The 23,390-nt window shown below is 37.1% G+C and overlaps 1 protein-coding gene and 1 non-coding gene across 7 annotated transcripts in view; both read right to left on the reverse strand.

The window, feature by feature from the left end:
• Nucleotides 1–23,390, reverse strand: part of R3hdm2 (R3H domain containing 2) — a 190,066-nt gene that overhangs the window by 74,732 nt on the left and 91,944 nt on the right. Inside the window, exon 1 of one of the 6 annotated variants that reach the window (XM_063254990.1) lies at nt 7,732–7,860. The exons of 4 other annotated variants lie outside the window; for them this stretch is intronic. The gene's annotated coding sequence lies outside the window, so the exon portion shown is untranslated. Of the gene's footprint in view, nt 1–6,942; nt 6,962–7,731; nt 7,861–23,390 lie in introns of those variants that run through there. One more of the 6 variants, XM_063254993.1, reaches the window with a different exon arrangement.
• LOC111753337 (small nucleolar RNA U13) lies at nt 2,763–2,864 on the reverse strand. The gene has a single exon (XR_002788152.1). It is a non-coding gene; the product is annotated as a small nucleolar RNA U13 (small nucleolar RNA).

Below are 23,390 nucleotides of genomic sequence, written 5' to 3' on the forward strand. Positions count from 1 at the left end.
CTTACAATCTTAATCCCAGCACCTCTGATCGTAATATTGCACCACAGATCAATTCCAACATCATACACTGATGAGACAGGAGGATTATTGAGAATTTGAGGCCAACTTGGGCTACAAAGTTAGTTGAAGGCCACCCTGAACTGCATAGTGAAATTCTGTCTGATAGACAGATAGATAGATAGATAGATAGATAGATAGACAGATAGATAGAAAGAAAGAAACCATTTCAAGTTGGGTACCACCGAATATATTAAAAGCTATAGTGGGGTCAGGTTTAATAGCACACCATCTATAAAGCCCAGCTCTTGTGAGACTGAGGCAAGAGAATCCTAAATTTAAGCCCAGCATGGCAATTTAGTAAGAACTTGTATCAAATAAAAAGTTAAAAAGAAGTGGGAAGAGGGGAAGTGGGTGCTGGGCACATAGCTTAGTGTGAAGGTCCTAAGTTCAACTTCCAATACCAGTAAAAAAGAAAACACAAAAATCTATAGGGCTGAGAATGTAGCTCAGTAGTAGAGGGCTTCACTAGCACATACAGGGGTTGGATCCTTGGCACCATCAAAACAAACCAACCAAAACCATAGTGGATCAAATGTCAAGAACCTATAACATTATTGCTCAGTACAAACAACCACTAACACATGTATTTGGAGGATGTTTCCTTGCAGGCTGAACTTTGTTTTTTAAATCTTACTTTAGTCCAGAAAGAAGCCTGAAATAGATGGATGTCTAGATGTCTTTCTCAGTTCTGAGTCCCAAGGGATCCTCAAGGAAGAATGACTTAAGAAGCAACAGGCAGAATTTTACAAATTTCTGGAACTGAGAAAAATCTTTCCTGCCCTAAGTTTCCTAAGAATTCTTTTGTTTTGTTTTAAGTCAAGGTTTCACTATGCAGTTCAGGCTGGTCTTGAACTCACTTTGTAGTTCAGGCTGGCTGCAAACTCACAGCAATCTTAATGCTTCAGCCTCCCAAGTGCTAGGATTATATGTGTGCACCACCATGCCTTGCTCAAATTTCCTAAGAATTCTGAAGAGGACAACACAGAAAAGGAAATAGATATAACTTCTAGTGGGAGTCATAAATTATATTAAAGCTATTTTTAAAAAAATCTTACCATAAAGTCACTAATAATTCTATTCTAATATCAACATTCCCCTACACCAGTGATGGTGAACTGTTTAGAGCTTTCAAAGATAACAAACAGCTTGTTGTGGCAACGTTCTGCCACCACTGCTCTACATACCATAATAATGAAAAATCAAGCCAGGCATAGTGGTGCACACCTATAATTCCAGCACTTGGGAGGCTGAGGCAGGTGGACTGCTGTGAGTTTAACACCAGCCTGGGCTACAAAGTGAGTGTAAGGTCAGTTTGAACTGCACAGTGAGACCCTGTCTCAAAAAGAAAAAACACCAAACATTTCACTCTAGGCCTATGGCCTTTCTTTTTAAAGCCCCTGGGCTAGCAGGTATCGAAGAAGAGTATTTATTTACTTCAGAAGGTCAAGGAATTACAATGATTAGGTATTTTCTCAATACTGTGATCTTCTAATATGAAAGCCCTGGGCTTTGATTAGAGAAGGCTATTTTCCTCAAATAATAACAGCAGTAGCTTTGATTTACTAAGTGTTTACTGTGTTCCTAGCACTATGCTCAGAAATTGACATAATCATCACATTTATCTGAATTGAGCAATTCTAAAACTCCACCTGAAGATACTAACAGTAGGGAGGTTAAATTTTTAAATGCTTTTATGATTAGAGCAGTACAGTTATCAGTTTGTTCTTTTGTGTCTTCCCCCACCCCAGCCTCCATTCATACTAGGGACTAAACAACTCTGCTACAATGCAGCCCTTTTATTTTATGAGACAGGTCTTAGGGCTGAGGATATAGCTCAATGGCACAAGCACCTCCCTGGCAAGCAAGATGTCATGAGTTTGAGCCCTGGTACTAGAAAAAAAAAAAAGAAAGAAAAAAAAAAAAAAAAAGAATACTGGTGAGACAAGGTCTTGCTAAATTGCTTACGCTGGGCTTGAATTTGCAGTTCCCCTGCCTTGGGTTTCTTAATAGCTAGGATTACAGGGGAGTACCACTGTGCCCAGTTTAGAAGCCTTCTTTATGTCACTATGTTGCCCAGGTTGGTCTTCAATTCTTGGGCTCAAGAGGTCCTCCTATCTCAGCTTCCTAAACAGCTGCAACTATAGGCACAGGCCACCATGATATGCTTGCAAGTTTCTTTATGCTTGAAGAAAACACATAAGGAACAGAGAAGAAAAGAAAAATCACCCATAATCTATAATTCAGTAATTGCTACCATTAATAACAACAATGCTTTTAAGAACATCTTTGTCTCCATGTTTTCATATTTAGTAATTTTTATGTAAACAAGATTTTTACACCATTTTTGTTCATTTACTAACACTGTAATTTTTTTTTTTCCTTTTGAGACAGTCTCGCTACATAGTTCAGGCTGGCCTTGAGCTCACTTTGTAGCCCAGGCTGGTTTTAAAACTCTCAACAATCCTCTTGGGGCTGGGGCTTTAGCTCAGCGGCATAAGCACCTCCCTTATAAGCAGGCAGTCGTGAGTTCAATCCCCGGTACCAATAAAAGGAAAAAGACAAAAAAATATATATATATTTAAAAAAAAAAAAAATCCTCTTGCCTCAGCCTCCCAAATGCTGGGATTATAAGCATGGGCTACCACACCCAGCTCAATTTTCCATTTTAAATGATCTTTAGTTTGTTTGTTTGTTCGTTTTTAAGTCAGATGGGTAATGTGCCGATGTCATAACAAGGTTCAAAGGAGGCACGTGTCATGCATGGAGCATGAACACCCAATTATTATGCTTATCAACTTGAGGATCAGTTTGTTTTTTTTTTTTTTTGAGACAGGGCCTCACTATATAGTTTGAACTAGCCTTGAACTTACTATTGTAGCTCAGGTTGGCCTGGAACTTGCAGTGATCCTCCTGTCTCAAGCTCCTTCCTGAGTGCTTGGGATTACACTACTATGCCTGGTTTAAATATGACTTTAACATAAAGTCATATTTATTACACATATGTACTAAAATTTATCTAACCATTTCTCTTATTGGGAAATTTAGGTAGCAAAATAAAATTATGATGTGAGAACATCTTTGTAGCTGAATCTTTAGTCATAATTTTCATCAATTCCTCTGGATAAATGCATTCAAGAATTTTGGAGATAAAAAATTTTCCCTTTGCTCATTGTAGTTAATAGAATCATGGCCAGTTACACTATTAGATGAGTGTTGCTTTTTCTTATTTCTGTTTTTTTTTTTTTATTTGTTCGTTTGAGACAAAGGGTTTTCCCATGTGGTTTAGGTTGGTCTTGAATTTACTATGTAACCCAGACTTGCCTCAAACTTGTGGCAATCCTAAATGCTGAGCTAGATTAGTGCTTCTTCACTGTTGCCTCGGCAACATATGTCTACTTCCCTAGCCTCACAGCAGTGCACTGAACTTTTAGAACATTAATCTGGGCAAGTACTTCTCATTTTTTACTTTCTTCAGTTCATGTTCTTTTAAAATAATATTAATATCCTTTCCCTCATATATTCCATTAGAAAGGTATGTGCTCCTAGCTCCTTGGGAACCACTAACCGATGGAATCAAAAAGAAAAGCAAGTAAGGGAAAAAAAAATTACATGGGAGATAGTTTCCTTGTCTTGGTGTTACACACATTAGTTACTCTTGTCAATATACTAGTTACATGAGCAATTCAAAAAGGCAAAACCTCAAAAAAAAAAAAAAAACACTCTAAGGCTTACTATGAAATTAAAAGAATATAAAAGGAAATGGGATTTGGGATATGTAGTATTTGTGGCAATATCTGTTCCATTTAAAACCTCACAGTTTTTAGTTTGAGTGTAGCTCAGTGATAAGGCATAAGGATGAGTAATAGCATGAGTTCAAACTCAAGTACTAAAAACACTCAAACAAAAAAATCCTAGACTTGGATTACGGATTTAGCTCAGTGGCAGAAGCACCTGCCTAGCAAGCACAAGGTCATGAGTTTGATCCCCAGTACCAAAACCAAACAAACAAAAAAATCCTAGACTTTTGTTCTACATTAGTGATTTTAAGGAACATCATATAAATATAATATAGTACTTTATATATCTCTTATATTTTCATGGGTGTATGGAGAAACAAGACCTCCACCGTACCAACTCACATAAAAATAGAGGTAACAAAGTTTTAAAGATAAATATCAAAGTCAAGTATTCTAAGATTTGAAAATAGCTCAAAACCAACAGCAGAAAGCGAAACAAGACTAAAAAAACCCCAAACCAACGAACTGTCCAAGTCAAAATAGTAATGACTAAGAAAAATAATAGTGCTCCTAGTTTTTTAGGGCACATGCCCATAATTTAGCCTCTGAACATCAAATTAGAAATGATACTCCTCAAAAGGATTGACTATGTCAATATAAAGCTGAAATATTTACACTATATTCATCTGAAAATTCAGTATCTAGCCAGGTGTGATGGTGCATGCCTATAATCCTAGCACTTGGGAGGCTGAGGCAAGAGGATCGCTGGAAGTCTGAGGTCAGCCTGGGTTACACCACTGAGTTCAAAGCCAGTCTGAAGTACATACATAGTGAGAACTTGTCTCAAAAAACCAATCCAATCCAATCCAATCCAATCCAATCCAATCCAATCCAATCCAATCCAGGAAATGCCTTGAAAGCTTCTTAATCTTCTCTTAAAATAACCCTACAATGTTTCTATACTCATTTTACAAAGGATAATATAGAGAGGTCAAGTGAATTAATTTACCCACGGTAACGATCAGCAACTGATAATGCAAGAATTTTCCCCCTTTTTTCAAAACTGTAGGTTGAACTCAGGGAGTGCTAAGTTACATATATCCCTAGCCATGCTATGTTATGTTATTTGAAATACGGCCCAGTTCCAACCACTTGAGTAGGTAGAAGCCATACAGCTGGATTTGAACTCTGGAGTCCAAACACTCATTCAGCATCCTTTTTCTGAAGAGAAGTTCTCAACACACTATACTGTATAATTAAAGCAGGGGAAGGGTAGAATGCTAGAAGAGGAGATCAGAGAAAAGTAGGTTTAGCACCTTTTAGAGACAATAATTATTCCCATCAATTTTGTCAGTGTCCTATCCCAAAGTAATGCTAAAGCACTTTTTGTAAAAGCTTCCTTTGATTTTTTCCTTTCACACACACAAAAGTGAAAGAAAATGAAGGATAAAAGACACTGAAATCAGCCAGGTGTGGTGGCATACTCCGGTAATCTCAGCACTCAGGAGGCTGAGGCAGGATTGTTGTGCGTTCAAGACCAGCCTGGGCTACAAAGTGAGCAGAAGACCAACTTGAACTGCAGAGAGAGATCCTGTCTCAAAAAAAGAATTTAAAAAAGACACTGAAATCTAACTTCTCTAACACTTTTCAACAGCTTTCTTTCTTTTAAAAAATCTTGATGGGGGCTGGGGATTTAGCTCAGCGGTACAAGCGCCTGCCTTGCAAGCAGGCAGTCGTGAGTTCAATCCCTGGTACGGATAAAAACGAAAAAGACAAAAAAAAAAAAAAAAAAAAAAACTTGATGGTTAGAAAACAAAGATTTAAAAAGAAAGTACTTTCAGTTGAAATAAAATGATATTTTTGGTAATTTTTCCTTTGGTATAACTGATACATTTAACAAAGAACTTAGGTCTATCCTACCCACTCCCAAACTAAGGTAAGACAACTTAAGGAAACTGCCACCTTTTAATTTCACAGCAGTTTTCTTCCCCCTCTCAAAAGCTATTCCTGTTCTAGCTGCAGACCGGGAACTGCTTCCAGTGACGTCAGCATAGACTCCCGGCAACATTTAATGAGGCTTGTCCACCACAGGGGTTTCCTGAAAAGCTAACAAGAAATTATCCACATATTTGGTGCAACATCAAAATGCAAAATTCAGTGAAATTTCTATTACCCTTATAGCTCTGGTCTGTGGCAAGTTTCTAAATGACTTTTTCTTCTAGAATAGTCTCCATTTCCTAGGATTATTTTCTTTTGTTGCCAATATCCCTGCCCTCTTCAAACAAAGTTACATTTTGTTAGTTGGAAACACTTATATTTGCATTAAATATTAATATAATTGAGCTACCTTGGAAAACAGAACTATAAAATCTAGTTGAAAAGCAGGCATTGTTACTCTTCATTTTACACAAAGAATTGAAAACAAATGGAAGCACAGAACAGAAAAGAAATTCAAGATAGAAAATGAACCAGCACTCTCTTAAAGGCACATCTTCATAACCAAACATACATCTACAGATTAGGAAATTCTTATACCTTCATAAGTTCTAGTCTGAGTTTTTCAAATTGACCTCTGCAGACAGCCCTTCAAAGATCAGCAATATTAAAATGGAGTTGCATAAAAGGAACTGGAAGCCCAAATAGTCCAAAAATGATGGGCTGGGCTGTTATGTATACACCTAAGAGTGCATCTAACAATTTTTTCTTAACCTTTGTTTTAGCTACATGCATTCAAAATTCAAATTTTACTGTAAACTACAGTGACAAAGAATTTTATATAACTATCTTTTTTGAGGTCTGAAAAACAATGCACAAACTGCCTTATCAGGACCAATGCAAATAAAGCAGAAAAATTCCCAAATCCAAACTCAACCTAGAATTATTACTAGGTCCTAGGTTCTATAAATCTGCCTAAAAGCTACTTTTGTTTCTATATTTAGAAAAACCGGTTAGGTAAAAATTCATCAACAACAGAATTCGGAGGGTTAATTCAGGCACCCAGCTTTAGCAATCTTGACTTTGTTCTGAGTCTAATCTAAAAGAAAACAAAATAGCACCCCCTTGATCAGTCATACACCCCACTTTGGCTTCAGCTCTATTCAATGGTACCCAGTTATCATCATCAAGTCACAGAGAGAGAACGCACCGCTTCAGATGGATTGCTGTTCTTCCTTCTCTCTGTCCCCTCCCTCTCAGAAGAAAAAGACTGCAAACAAAACCACTACGTCACTAGAGGTAGAGGGAATCCCATCTCTGCACTCTTCGGAAATCAAAGCCAGCAAACAAAAACAAGCCAATGACAAGAAATAAACAAGTAACCAAAATAAGCAGTAAAATAGAAGAAATTAATAGGACAATTTCAATACATCAAAAGGCATTTTTAGTAAAAAGGTTTAACAAATTCCTCCTGGGAAGTTTACAATCAGAAAAGCTCCCTAGATACGGCAAAGAAGACATTTTTCTTATATTTAAAGAGACCAAGGGACAGTTACATAAAGGCAGAGAACAGAGAGGCATATTCACTAGCCGGTGTGGATAGCTGGGTAATGACACAGTGAAGGATGTTTATAGGGGATTCCCTGCTTCCTGCAAATGTGCGTCAACAGCATCATCGAAGAGAACAGAAACAGCCACTGTTAAATAAGCTCATAAGCTAAATCTGAATGGAGCACTGCTTGAAATAGCCCTGGAAGTGGTAAATTTCAATGGGGTAAACATTCTAGCAAACCTAATTTTAAAAATATTTTAAAGATAAAAAACAGCAAACAAAAATATCCACAAAACCCTCACAATATTTAACACCTAAGAATTTTCTAAGGTGTATTACATAGGTAAATCAACCCAGATAGAAATATCAATTTCTGTGGGTTCTTCCTTCCTAGTCTGTGAAGTTCAAGGACTTTTAAATAAAGAGAGAAAATTATCCACAACTCACCCCAGATGGATCTGCACTTACACCAACAGCGAGTTCATATTATTAATGGAGACTTCATTGTAAGGATATGTTCTGCCAGAATTTTGCCGGAAGAAATTCCTTCTGGGAAGCCTGTACACTCCCTACCCACCCCCACCCCCACCCACAGTTCCCACACAACCCCCTATGCACCCTTGAATGAAATGCTACTGATCCTCGCTGCTGAGTCTCCTTCAAGCTAATTGCTCTGACAAGCAGCTCTGAAGCAGATCATGGCCCAGCTGTTCAGAGATGTCACCCAGAGAGCTCTGCCAACAGTCACACTCATGCATGCACTCACATTCTCCCTCCCTGTGTATGGTGGGGGGAGAGACTAGGGGGGAGGGAGGGAGGGAGGGAGAGAGAGAGAGAGAGAGAGAGAGAGAGAGAGAGACTGCAAAGCATCTCCTCCCACCTCCTCTTCTCTTCCATTCAAGTACTTTAGTGGCATGCCTGCCTCCACACTGCTCTGAAGATAGCTTTTAAAGACACAGCAGCAGTTGCTTTCTGCTGCATATGTTCAGATGCCAAAATAGTGTCTTTTTAATGAATAACAACTTGAAGATATGTAATGTATTAAAAGATCTCCTACAATTTGTCTTGGCTTTGTCTCATCCACAAAATAATCAAGGCCAGAGAAATGGTTTTTGTCTGAAAGTTTCTAGGATCAACTTTAGAAATGTTTAAAAAACACACACACATACAACCCTGGTAACAGAATTTTCTTTCCAGTGAGCTATTTTTAGTAGTTATTTTTCATTTTGACGCAGAAGGCATACAGTACAGGAACTAGTAGCTATCTGCTTTTCTTCCTATATTTGCCCGTCCCTCCATGGGGAGAAAACTTCAGCTATAAAATGAAAGAACAAGGAAATCACTGACAGAAAAGGGGTGGTGCACAAAGAGCCAGAGACAGAGAATGAATGAATGATTCAAAGATCAGAAGAGTTAATATTTCTAGAATTTCTAGAAAGTATATATTGGCTCTAGAGTACAAAACTTAAATATGACCTTTAGATTATTTTATGTTATGTTATTTTACCTTTACATTGGGAACTAAAGCCAAGGCCTTGCACATGTCAGATAAATGTAATGTTTTACCACTGAGCTATACCTCCAGACTCAGGTCCAAAGTCTTAAGAAAAAAGAGTAATAATCTCTGGTGCTACAGGAATTAATGGACACTCTAGTAGTACAAGGTCTGTAACACCACAAAATAATATATGGCCAGTGCCCAGATAACCTGAGAAAAGCAATAAAACCTGGCACAAAGACACATCCATTCATTCAAATGCAGATTTGTTGTGTGTTTGCATTGTTATTACGGAGGCCACAGCCTATAATAAACTCTAAGAAGATAAAATACATTCTTTAAGGACCATATTAAAGACAAAAAGAACTCTGACTTTTATCCTGAGCAAGATGAGAAGCCACTGGAGCACAGGAAAGCTGAGTCCAAAGGGTCAAATAAAACACAAGGGAATCTGGCTCTTACACTTAGTGAGATAAAAGACTGATTTTTAAGCAAATAATATGCTTTAGACCTGTATGTTTGTTGTGTCCAAATTTTTGTTTGAAAAGTTCATAGCACACACAGAGAATTTGCAAAAATAGTTTAATAATCATTTGTACTTATGTTCAAAATTTTTACATGTACATGTATATATGTAATTTTTAGAACTAGTTAAAATGTTCTTGTAACTTTTTTTCTTTTTTTGGTTTTTGAGACAGGGCTCAGCTGTGCAGTTCAGGCTGACCTTGAACTCACTTTGTATCCCACTCTGGCCTTGAAATCACAGTAATCCTCCTGCCTCAGCCTCCCAAGTGCCAACACGTCCAGTTTCTCATTAACTCTTTACACCTAGAGAAAGCTCAGTAAATCTCCTAACAGATTCAATAAGGCCAATAGCTATTGGCTCTTTTAGAAGAGTTCTAGATGAGCTACTAGGTGGTACACAGGCAAGGCAGATCTAAATAATACTGCAAGAGCCAGGCGTGGTGGCTCACGCCTGTAATCCCAGCACTTGGGAGGCTGAGGCAGGAGAATTGTTGCAAGTTTGAGACCAGCCTGGGCTACAAAGTGAGCTCAAGCCCTGCCCGAACTACATAGCGACCCTGTCTCAAAAAAAGACCAAAAAAAATCCAAAAAAAAGTAATTCTGCAAAACTTCAAAAACTGAAATTACTTTGGAATCACCACTCAAAGAATGCTAAACAAAATTTCTAACTTGAATGTACCTGTCTGACATCTGCTAAAAAAAAGGTCAATTAAAAAAAAGGTCAATATTCACTATGTAGGAATTAAAACCCAGGCCCTCATAATACAATTAATATTCCTAGGATATAGTTTAAAATCACTTGACATATGAAGAATCAAGATAATTTCAATAGCAAAACATCAAGAAGACACACATGCTGAAATTAATTGCTTGCCAAAGACCTTAAAGCAGGTATTTTTAAAATGTTCAAACAGGTTAGAGCAAATACTTCTGAAACTAATGGAATGATACAATGTTTTATCAAAAGAAATAGAGGATATATGGAAATACTAGAACTAGAAAAATATAACAACCAAAATATAAATACTTGATGGGCTCAACAGTAGAACCTTTATGATTATAGATTTAGCAAATTTGAAGAGAAAGCAATAGAAATGTCAAAACTAATACTGACTCTGAACAGAGAAACAAAATTTGAGGGAGAACAAAAAAGAACAAGTCATTAAAGCCTTATGTGACAATACTAAAAATCTGCCCAACATTCATGCGACCAGAGTTCCAGAAGGAGAGAACAAAAAGAGTGGTGAGGAACTGGCCTTGTTAAAGCATTAATGACATAGTTCCAGCCAGCCAGGAAGCTGAAGCAGTAAAATTTCTTGAGCCTAGTAGTTAGGGGGTACTAGGGATTCACAGGTAGCCCATTGGTCTTTGTTTGATGCCCTAGGTAAATTCCTAGGGGTGGGGAAGATAGGAGCTCCTTGGTTCCGCCTCTAAGGCTTCACCAGCTACAGTGTCCTGTCTGGGCCAAAACTCTTTCAATGGCTACTCAGGATACCTTTTTTTTTTTTTTAAGTCTTTTTGAGACAGGCTCTACAGTTCAGAATGACCTTGAGCCTTAAGCTCACTTTGTAGCCCAGGCAGATCTGGAACTCACAAAGACCCTCCTACCTCAGCCTCCTAAGTACTGGGATTACAGGCATGTGCCACCATGCTTGGCTAAGGACAACACTCAGTATCAACAATATATTTACTATACAACCCAACAATTCTACTCTCAACTAGTCACACTAGGTCCGTGGTAGTGAACCTAAGGCACTCTTGCCACAGTGGGCTCTAAAGGGTTCATCATCACTGCCCTAGGTAAATGAAAATTATTTTCATATAAAACATATATAAGAATGTTTATAGGGGCCAGGGATTTAGCTCAGTGGTGTAAGTGCCTGCCCAACAAATGTGAGGTCCTGAGTTTGATCCGTAGTCCAAAAAAAAAAAAAAGAATGTTTACAATGACTTTATTTATAATTGTGGGGAAGGGATAAAATTTTCCAGAGAACCAATAAATAAATTGATATACAATGGAATTCTTAGTAATAAAAATAAATTAATTACTAATATATTCAAAAATTTAGACTAATCTCAAAGACATTATGCTGAACCAAAGAAACCAGTCTAAAAACATTACATACCGGGCCAGGGATTTAGCTCAGTGGCACAAGCACCTGCCTGGAAGTTGTGAATTCAATTCCTGGTAAACCCCAACCAAAGTTATATACTATTGATTTTATTTACATGAACTTCTGGGAAAGGCAAATTTATACGGACATTAAGTACATTAGTGGTTTCCAGCATCTTTGACTGATGGGGAGGGACTAACTATAAGGGACAAAAGGGAACCATTTGAGATAATGACAATATTTTGCATCTGGATTGTGTTGGTGGTTGTAAGATTATAATTTGGTCAAATAAATTAGCAACTGTGGACTGGGAATGTAGCTTAGGAACAGATTGCTTACTAAGTATGCGTGAGGCCAACAATCCTGAGCACTACAAAAAATAAAAAAATAAGAGAATAAGAGAAAAATAAGTTCATTTAAAATGCATAATCATTATTCTGTATAAATGACACTCGAAAAAAGAAAATGAGTAGAGATAAGTAATACATAGAGTAATAAACAAGAATAGTAGAATACTGATAACTGAAGGGTGAGTGAAAGGTTAATTATAATGTCCTATTAATTTAAAATGTTTAAATTGTTTCAATTAAAAAAAAGAGAGGGTCAGGAGAAACAGCAAAGGAGACTGAGAAGAAATGGCCAGTGTGTGTTGAGGGGAAGTTTTGGAAGAAAAAAGTACTTTGAGGAGAAGACAAACTGTTTTAAGCACTGAGAGAACAGAGGCGATGGAAATTTATAACTGATTATATTTGGCCCTCCCTACAGGATGAGGGGGCTCTACATATGAAAATTCAACCAATTGTGGATGGGAAATACTTTTGTGTTTAGTCTTTCTGAAACAAGATTTCACTATAACTTACTTTGTAGCACCAGCTGGCCTCAAACTTGCAGTGATCCTCCTGCCTCAGCTTACTGTGTGCTGAGATTACAGGTGTGCGCCATTTGGACCAACTTAAATTCTTTTTTTTTTTTTTTTTTTTTTTTTCTGTACTGGGGATCAGCTCATGACTTTATGCTTGCCAGCCAGGCACTTATGCCACTGAGCTAAATCCCCGGCCCTGATCAACTTAAATGTCTTGTTTTTTGTTTTTTTGTTTTTGAGACAGAGTCTCACTATGTACTCAGGCTGGCTTCAAACTCAAAGCAGTCCTCTTGCCTCAGTCTCCCCAGTGCTGGGATTACAGAAGTGCACCAATACACCCAGCTTCAAGTAATTTTGTTGTTAAAAAGAAAATAAGGTGAGGGTTGGGAACGTGGCTCAGCAGCACAAGTGCCTGCCTGGCAAGCACAAGGTCTTGAGTTTGATTCCCAATACCAAAAATAAATAAGTAAATAAAGCAGTTATGGAGCAAGAAGGGGATCAAAAGGATTTTCTATAGAAAGGCACAGATTACAATGTATTTGAATACTTTTTTTTTTTTTTAAACCACAGAATCTTGCTATATTGTATAACCCAGACTGGCCCTGAACTTGCATCCTCCTGCCTCAGTCTCTTGAATACACGAGCCAAAACAATCCTAATGCATTTTTAGAATAGATGCTCTCGAGGCTGGGGATTTAGCTCAGCGGCGTAAGTGCCTGCCTTGCAAGCAGGCAGTCATGAGTTCGATCCTCGGTACCGATAAAAAGAAAAAAGACCAAAAAAAAAAAAAAAAATAGATGCTCTCTCTTTTTTTTTGGAAATACCAAAAATACCAGGGATCGAACTCATGACCTCGCACTTGTCAGGCAGGTGTTATGCCGCTAAGCTAAATTCCCAGCCCCTTCTTAATGCATTTTTAAGAATCATTTTACAGGGGGTGGGGACACAGCTCAGTGGCACAGCACCAGCATGGCAGGTTGTGAGGTCATAAATTCAATCTCCAGTACCAAAATAAAACCTCCAAAACAAAACAAACAATCATTTGATATTCCCTAATTTACTAAATCTATATGCAACATGGAAAGATCTACATGACACATAACATGATAAAAGCAAGTTGCACTTGCCAAAACCTTTTCAAGTACTTTTTAGACTATATGCACTATTATAACTGCTTTAAATGCTTTTCATTGCACTCATATTATTCAATAATCAATATAAAACAATTGTATATTAAAATGTTCAAAAAGAGTTCAAACAGTAAAAAAATAAAATGTTCACACAAGCTTTATAACAAAAAAATTGGAAATGAGATAAATAATAGGGGCAACAATAAATCACGGCATATTTGTATGAGTGACAAAGTCATTGTCATGTTTATAAATTTAATGACAAGGGACAATAATTGTGATAACCTAGAGCCCAGGCATGGTGGTGCATGCTATAATCCTAGCACTCAGGAGGCTCATTGCAAATTCGAGATCAGCCTAGGCTACAAAGTGACCTCAAGGCAGCCTGAACTATGGGTGAGACCCTGTCTCAAAACAAAAAATACGATAACCTAGAAACGAATATGCAAAATTATATCACACTATGATTTAATGTTTATAAAGAATTTTTAATAAAACTTTTGTTTCATTTATATACTTCATTATATATCTACATATACATATCCAGGATGTATTATAAAATGTATTTGTTGCTATATTAGTTGAAACTTTTTTTTTTTACTAGTACATGTTTGCACTACACAGTAATTACTTTGATCATCGAGAGCTGCTACAAGCACTTAACAGTTTTATTTTTTTGGTCCCCTTCCCATTTATAAATGCTCTTCTTTCATTTTCTCCCTCAGTTCCTTACTTTTCTATCCACTTGTCCTCACCTCCATCTCATTCCCCCATCCATTTGAAAAAGATCTCCCTACTTCCTATTTATCTATCTTCTATTTGCTCACTTGCGTTCTCACTAGAGAATGCATACAAGTGAGCAAATATATATAGTACATATACAGATACATATATAGTTTCTCATATAAAAGAAATCATGCAATATTTAACTTTGTGTGTCTAATATATTACAGTCTCAAGTTGCATTCATTTACCTAAGAATGCCTTAAATTTATCTTTCTTCATGGCAGAGTATAATCCACTGAGTATAAATACATTATCTTTATCCATTTATTTGCTAATGGGCATATAGGTCATTCTTATATGCCCTATAATGTAGTTATGAATCATGCTGCTATAAATATGGGTATGCAGTATATCCTTGTGTAACATGATGTCTTTAATTCTTTAGGAAGATACCTAGAAAGGAAATAGTTGGGTTAAATGAAAATTTTGGTTTCTGAATAATCTCCACACTGATTTTCATAGGGGTTTTTATTTCCACCAACAATGCAGAAGTTTTTTTCCCCCAATTCTCACCACCATTTGTTATTATTTGATTATTTTGATGATATCCATTCTTCCTGGAGTAAGACAGTATCTCAGTGTTGTTTTGCTTTGCATTTCTCTAAAGGTCAGTGATGCAGAACATTTCTTATGTATTTACTGGCCATTTGTACTTCTAAGAATCGTCTATTCATTTTGGTTCTCTGTTCTTTGAATGGGTCCTTTATTTGGGGGACGATCAAATTGTTTTGAGGTTTTTTGTTTTTAATTTTATTTTTTGAGACACATCTTGCCGTAGTTAAGGCTGGTCTTAAACACACTATATGGCTGAGGCTGGCCTTGAACTCATGGCAATCCTCTTGTTTTAGCCTCCCACGTGCTGGGATTACAGGTGTATGCCATTCTATATATACATTTAAAAAAAAAAAAGAAAAAAGTATATGTCAAGAAAAGAAAAACGAATAAATATTTTAACACTAAATTATTGAGACATCATGAGTTTAACACAAGTCATCTTTGGCCTCTACAAAATGGTAAGAGGTGCTCAAAGTAGAGGCCATAAGATTCCAGACATCTAATAGTATGGCAAATTGATGAATGTACATTTTTTGCGGGAGGGCAGACTCTGTATTTAAAAGGTTAATATCTCTCTGGGGAATAACTGGCAAAAAAACTTTTCCCCATTCTGTAGGTTGGCTCTTCACTACTGGCTGTTTTCTTTGCTGGGAAGAAACATTTTAATTTGCTATGATCCAATTTACTGATTCTCAGAAGAATTCTCAGAAATTCTTCTTCTTTTTCTTCTTCTTCTTCTTCCTCTTCCTCTTCCTCTTCTTTTTCTTTTTTTTTTTGGTACCAGAAAGTACACAACCTCTGGCTTGCCAGGCAGGTGCTGTGCTGCTGAGCTAACCCTTCGCAGTATTATTTTTTGTATCACCGGGATTCTGTTCAGAAAGTGTTCATTTGTCTGTCTTTTAAAGAGTTTTATCTATTTTATCTTGCAGGAGTTGTTTAACATTTAGATCTTCGATCAATTTTAAGTTGAATTTAGTACCTGGTGAAATATATGGTCTAGATTTACTCCTCTATATGTGGCTACCCAATTTATTAGAGGTAATGAATTTTAAAATATAAAAATATAAATTTCTATGTCAGTGAGATAATAATTGGTATTTTCTTCTGCCTCTGTTTTTATTCACCGACATTTCCTAAAACATCTTAAATAATCACTGATTTTATAATCAGGTATTTTAAAAAAGGTCCTGTACTGAACTACATGAATTTAACACATGACGACAAAATAAGCAAAGGAGAATTTTTAGGCCTTTCTATGCTTAGTATATGAAGGCTTAAATGTGAATTTTAAAATTAAATAATACCCTCACAGTTACATTATATACAAAGAATGATAAAAAACAACAACAACAAAAACAGACAAATTACTTGACTACATTAGTAAGCTCAAGGCCAGCCTGCATTACATAGTGAGACACTATCAAAGAAGACAATCACCCATAATAGAGGAGAACCAATACTTGGTCAAAGGTATATGAATAGCTGCCTTCCTGTGCTAGAACCACCAATCAAGCTCTCAAAGTCCAAAACTGCTACACAGATTCAATGCCATCCAAATCAATATTCTAAAAGCATTATCTCATAGAATTACAGAAGATCCTAAAATTCATCTGGAACCAGGAGAGAGCTAGAATAGCAAAGGCAATACTGGGTAACAAAGACAAAACAGGGGCGCCACAATCCCTGACTTGAAATTATACTATGAAGCTACTGTGATAAAAACAGTGTGATACTAGCAAAAAAAAAAAAACCAGACCCAAAGATCAATGGAACAGATAAGAAGATGCATAAACAACTCCAGATACACTAACTTACCTTTTTTTTTTTTTTTTTTTTTTTTTTGAGATGGGGTCTCACTATGCAGTTCAGGCTGGCCTTGAGCTCACTTTGTAGCCCAGGCTGGTCTCGAACTGGCAAAGATCCTCCCACCTCCTGAGTGCTGGGATTACAGGCGTGAGCCACCATGCCCGGCAAGCCACTTTATCTTTGACAAAAGGGGCCAAACACATTCACTGGAAGAAAGACAGCCTCTTCAGTGCTGGAAAAACTGTCCTCTGCAAAGGCCAAAGATTAAAGTTGGACTCATGTCTTTCACCATGCACTAAACTAAATTCAAAATGGATTAAAGATCTTAATATTAAAACGGGAACATTAAATCTGCTAGATGATAGATCAGGTAAAACTCTTGGACATTGCACAGGAACTATCACAAAGAATCAACAACTGGGATCAACCAGGCATTGCCGCACACATCTGTAATCCTAGCACTCAAGAGGTTGATGCAGAACGATTCTTTCAAATTCAAGACTAGCCTGGGCTACAAAGTAAGCTTAAGGCTAGCTTGAACTGCATAGTGAGATCCAGTCTCAAAAAGATTTAAAAACAAAAAAACAAACCCTGGAAACTCATCCTATTGAAAAGCTTTTGCACAGCAAGAGAAACTACCAACAGAGTGAAGAGACAACCCACAACCTAGGAGAAAATGTGTGCCAGCTGTACCTCAAGCAAAGGATTACTATCAAGAACATATAAAGAACTTTAAAAAATCAGTCCTCCCAAATTTAGACCCAATCCCAAAATGGGCATCTGAGACAAATACATACTTCTCAGATGAAGAAATACAAACAGCAAATAAATATGTGAAAAAATGTTCAACATCACTGGTCATTCCAGAAATGTAAATTAAAACAAAACTAAGATTCCACCTCACCCCAAAAAGAATGGCTCCATCAAGAAATCAACCAATAACAAATGCTGGAGAGGCTGTGGGGAAAAAGAAACCCTTCTCCACTGCTGCTGAGAGTGTAGACTGGTGCAATCACTATAGAAATCAGTGTAGAGATTCCTCAAAAAGCTGGACCTAGAGTTCCCATTTGACCTAGCTATTCCCCTTCTGAGTATCTTTCTAAAAAATTAAAAACATCATACCACAGCGATCTATGCAAATCCATGTTTACAGCAGCACAATTTGTAATAGGCAGATCTTGGAAACAAACTAAATGACCGCAGACTGAGGAATGAATAGAAAAGATGTGATATTTTTATACAATGGGATACTCAGCACAAAGAATGAAAAACTGGATACTTTTATAGGTAAATGGATACACCTTGAGAATATACTCATTAGTAAAATAAATCAGACACACATGTAAACACTGTATTGTCTCACTAGTACGAGAAGCTGAAACAATGTGTGTGTATATATATATATATATATATATATATATAATACTTAAGATAGTTAAGTACTGATTTCTCTGAGTTCACTGAAAAGAAAGATTTGTGCTGGTACTGTTTAGTCAATTAAATGCAGATGTCATGTGCTCTGTGTGAATGATGTAGGGATGGCAATGTGCAATGTATGGCCATTGTAACTCCAGTTGCCATGTTTTAAAATTTTGTTTTACTCTTTTTTCTTTTTTGAAATAAAATGGACTTTAAAAAAATAAAAAAAAATCACTTTAACAGTTCTGTACAGGTATCTTATTGTAGTTTTAGTTTTTCTCTAATGACTAACATTGAACATCCCATATGCTTGTCAACCACATTATCTTCTTTGGCAATGTTTGTTTACATTTCTTATGTATTTTTTAATTGAGTAGAGTTTCTTACTGTAATCTTACTTTCCTTTTTAAAAAAATATATTTTATTCAGTGCCTATTAATTTTACAAAATACTAGGTTCTAATGTGGTTAGTTCTCATATTAGTACTTTCTAAAACATATTTTCTGAAAGGCCGTGACTTGCTTTTTCATTTTTTTCAATAATGTCTTGAAAAAGCGATCCATTTGGGGCTAATCTTTTGATAGGTAGGAAGTTTGCAGTTTTATCTTTCTATTGTTATTCGATTATGTAACAACCACTTCTACTTCTTTTTAAAGTTTTAGTTTTTTTGCTTGTGATTCTGTGTGGTTCTGGGAATCAAACCCAGCGTCTCACATACATGAGGCAAGCACACTACCACTAGGCTACATCCAGGGCCAAAATAACTCCTTAAAATGTTATCTTTTTCCCAGTGAGATGCCTTGACATCTCTGTCAGAAATTAATTAGACAGGATCAGGCATGGTGGCGTGTGCTTATAATCCCAAGGAAATCTTGTCTCAAAAAGATACTTTTAAAAAAATCAATTAGACATACACAAGTGGTTCTATTTCTGAACTCTTTTATTTCCTTCCACTGACCTATATTAATTTTTATACCAAAATCCCATACCACTTTCATTATCTAAACTTGATATAAATCTTACAACTAGTTTAAAGTCTCTGTTTTTTTGCTTTTGGTACCAGGGATCGATCTCATGACCTTGCACTTGTCAGGCAGGCGCTTATATCACTGAGCCAAATCCCCGGCCCTAAGTCTCTGATTTTTTTTTTTTTTTAAATTTAAAGAAAGACCAAACAAAACAGTAAATGGATAGATATAATACATACTTTCAAAGAAAAAAATAAACTAATAAATCACTAGTCGATGTTTACATATTATCCTCTTACAAATAATTATTCAAGATACAAAAGTGGAACATATAAGTGGAAATTCAAACAGTGAGATTGCAAATAGTTCTATTCAACTATCCAACAAAAATTTAGTACTATGGTTATCAATCCTATACACTTAAACATACATGCACTTATCCATATCTTCATTTATGTTGAGATTAAACTAACCAAAGCAGACTAAAATCACTCTGGACAAAGAATAATAGTATTGCTAGATTTCACATCATGACACTCCAGGATCAGCACTGGGTACTGGTACTGTAGTGTCTTTTTTCCTTCAAAGTATTTTTTCATTTCATCATGTGTTGTAAGATCAGCTCTTGTAAACTGTTTGTAGGTTCTACGCATGCATGAGTCTTAACATGTATAATGTTAGAGGGGGAAACAAATCAAAGTAGGACAGAACAAAACATATTCCTATTGATACATAAAATGAAAAAGACAAAACTGCTGTACAAGGAGTTCTACTATGGTTACTGTGTTGTCTCTTGTTATCTTCAATAGAACTGGCTATACTATCAGATATAGTAAAATTGAATACATCAGTACATAACAGTATTGATAGAAACACAACTTTGTAGATAGTGTAAAACTACAAAAACAGGTAGTAATCAAACCAGAATGGGTATCAGAGTGAATCTTGTTGTTTTCAGTATAGTTGTCTATACTCTTGATACTATCAATTACAAGTTTTGAATAAAATCTGTCTATAACAACCAGCAATCAAACAAATCTGATTTAACTAAGATCACTCATGATAACACAGTATGTTATACAGGGCTCTAGATTAAGTTAATAGGAAATTAAAGATGATTACTGTGCTATATCCTGATATTTTTGGGATAGCTTTCTGTGCCCTCAGATCTAGTGCTTACAGACAAACTGGGACAGAATAAATTCTATCTAACCAGTGTGGTGCAAGTAATATGGGTTTTAATTCCTGATACACTATTAATATCTTCTGCTGTCTTTTTTAAGACTATTCCTTCCCTTTCACTCCCCCAGGGTATACTATGCATTTTTGGGTCTCACCAACACCCTTGGTTTTAAATTGCGGGGGCAACCTGCTATTTACCTAAGTGGGTCTGAGCCTTCTCCCTCATGGACTTGATCTCTAGTTGTATTCCTTTACCTATTAAAGCCTGTCTTTCCCACTTATCCTCGAATAGTAGTCTAGTTGCCCCTATTACTCTCTGGTTCCCTGTCACAGAGAGAATTTTTTTTCTCATATTTGATTTTTGGTCCATATATACTTTTTCAGGTTAATTATATTTCCTATAAAGAGCATCTTGGTGGACCCTACCTCCTGATCTACTCTGCCTGTGATTCTCTCTTTTTTTTAAATTTAGTGTATCAAGGCCATCTATATTAGAGATTATAGCCAACCTTCTCTGCCTCATTTCTATTGTGCTCTTTTTCCGTCATTAGTTGTCTGTCTTCTTTATTTTGCTTTCTGCTCCATTCATTGAGGCCTCTCTGCCACTGTTCCTGGAATCCTGGTACATTTCCCTCTCTTTAGAATATCCTGCAGTACACACCTGTAATCCCAGCACTCAGGAGGCTGAGAGGCAGGAGGATTGTTGTAAGTTTGAGACTAGCCTAGGTACAAAGTGAGCACAAGGCCAGCCTAAACTGTACAGTGAGACCCTGTCTCAAAAAGACAAAAAAAAAAAAGAAGAATGTCCTGCAGTATTCTCTATAGAGTTGGATTGGTGGTCCCGAGTTCCCCCAGTTGCTCTTTGTTTTGGAAGCATCTTGTTTCTCCATTAATTTCTAGAGATAGTTTTTCAGGGTACATCAATCTGGGCTGGAGGTTATTTTCTTTCAGGGCTTGGAATACTTCACTCCACTCTCTTCTTGATTTGATGGTTTGTGTCAAAAAGTCTGCCGTAATTTTGATGGGCTTTCCCTTGTAAGTAATCTGTTTCTTGTCTCTGACAGCTTTTAATATTCTGTTCTTATATTGGATTTCTGGGATCTTGATTATTATATGCCTGGGTATAGTTCTGTTTTGGTTGTAGGTGGCTGGAGTTCTGTATGCCTTATACATCTGAATATCATTTCCTTTCCCTATGTTTGGGAAGTTCTCCTTAATTATTTCTGGGAATAGCCTTTGTAGTTCCTTGGTTTGTAACCCTGCTTCTTCATTCACATTCTTTATTCTTAAGTTATAGATCCTCTTATGTCTTCTAGCCTTTGTATTGTTACTGCTTGTTTCCTTGTGTGTGTGTTTTTTTGTCTTTTTCATTATCGGTACTGGGGATTGAACTCACGACTGCCTGCTTGCAAGGCAGGTGCTTATGTCGCTGAGCTAAATCCCAAGCCCCTTCCTTGTTATTTTTAAGAAATTTTTCCTTTCATGAACCCATATTGTAAACCTGTCCTCCAGTTTGGATAATCTACCTTTAGTTTCTTTCAAGCAGTTTTGCCAGTTTTTAATGGAGTTTTTAATTTCCTGGTAATCTCTTTGAACCTGCTTCATGTATTCTGTGTTTTCTTTATATTCTTCATCAAATGATTCTCCCCTTTTTTGTGTTCCTCCATTCTTCTATCTGTGTCTTCTTGAGAGGTGCTTAGCATTCCTCATTAATATATTTATATCTTGCTTTACTTGGTTAAATATTTCACTTTTGAACTTGTCTATGAGGTCCCAAAGATATCTCTTTATGTCCACTAGTATCTCCTTTGTATTTACCTTTCCTGGATCAATGTTCTCAGGGTTGGGACCTGGGGACTTTTTTTTGTTGCTTCCTATATTTTTGTTGCTTCTTATAGTTTTTGTATCTTCCATACAGGTGTATATAGAAGGCCCTAGTTTTTTCTTTTCTTTTTCTTTTTTTTTTTTTTCTTTTTGAGATAGGGTCTCACTACGCAGTTCATGCTGACCTTGGGCTCATTTGTGTAGCCCAGGCTGGTCTCCAACTTGCAAGGATCCACCTGCCTCAGGCCTCCTGAGTGCTGGGATTATAGGAATGCACCACCACGCCCAGCTGAAGGCCCTAATTTCTTTCTTTGTTGGTTATAGTTCTTCTGAAGTGTACTGGCAAGGCGGTCCTGCCCACTGCAGGGTGCTATTAAGGTGCAAATGGGGGCAGAAGTATACTGGACCCTTCCCTCTGGGTCAGTCAACCTGCTGAGAGCTTTCATTGCATCAGGGTGCACCGCCAGGCATAGGGAATCAGTTTGGGATAACCTATTGGATCTCAGCCTGGGGCGTGACCCAGGCCAAGCACACCCCACCAATCCCCTTTGAGAAGGGTGCAATTGACTGAAGTCACTGCTGCTCCTTATTCTTGCCAGTTTGCCCAGTCCCAGAATGTCATCTGTTGGAGCCCCCTTTTCTGTGGAATGGTTTTATTCCTGGCACTCACTGCAAGTCGATGCAGATTCCCCTGCCAGCTCACGATTTGTTTGGCTTGCTAACTCCCGGCCTCAATGTGACTGCATTCACAGTGCATCGAAGTGGCAGGATTTCAGGTGGCTTCGTAAGTCATAGCAGTGCAAGTACAGGAACTGCAGTGGGGGCACCGAGGCTTTAGCTGTTCCAATAGTAGCACTGGGACTATATGTTTAATTGGTTCTTCTCATCTTAGTTTCTTTCTAGATCGAGAATATTCATCTCCCTCTGTTCAGGACTCCCCACGCTGTATTATTTTGAAATCTAAGTTGACTATCTCAGGAAGCCTCTGTAGCCTGCTGTTATCTATCCGCCATCTTTACCGGAACTCCAAAGTCTCTGATTTTTTTAATGCAGCTTTTTTCCCCCCTCTTTTTGAGACTGGATGTCACTGTGCAGTTCAGGCTGGCCTTGAGCTCACTTTGTAACCCAGGCTGGTCTGGAATTGGCAACACCCTCCTGGATCAGCCTCTCTAGTGTCAGGATTACAGGTGTGAGACACCATGCCTGGCTTTTTTTTTTTTTTTTTTTAAACGGTTTTTCCGACAGGGTCATCTATGTAGTTCAGGCTGGCCTTGAACTTGTGGTGATCCTCCTGCATCAGCTTCCTGAGTGGTGAGATTAGAAGTATATGTGACCCCACTTAGCAAGTCCTCCACTTTAATCTTCATTTTTGAATTTGTTGTGTCTCATTTAAACCCTTCATGCTTTCAGATTAATTTGTTCATTAATTGGTTGGGA

The sequence above is a fragment of the Cavia porcellus genome, unplaced genomic scaffold (genome assembly GCF_034190915.1).
Source record: "Cavia porcellus strain 051 isolate PalLab524CR breed Dunkin Hartley unplaced genomic scaffold, mCavPor4.1 scaffold_8, whole genome shotgun sequence".
NCBI lineage: Eukaryota > Metazoa > Chordata > Mammalia > Rodentia > Caviidae > Cavia > Cavia porcellus.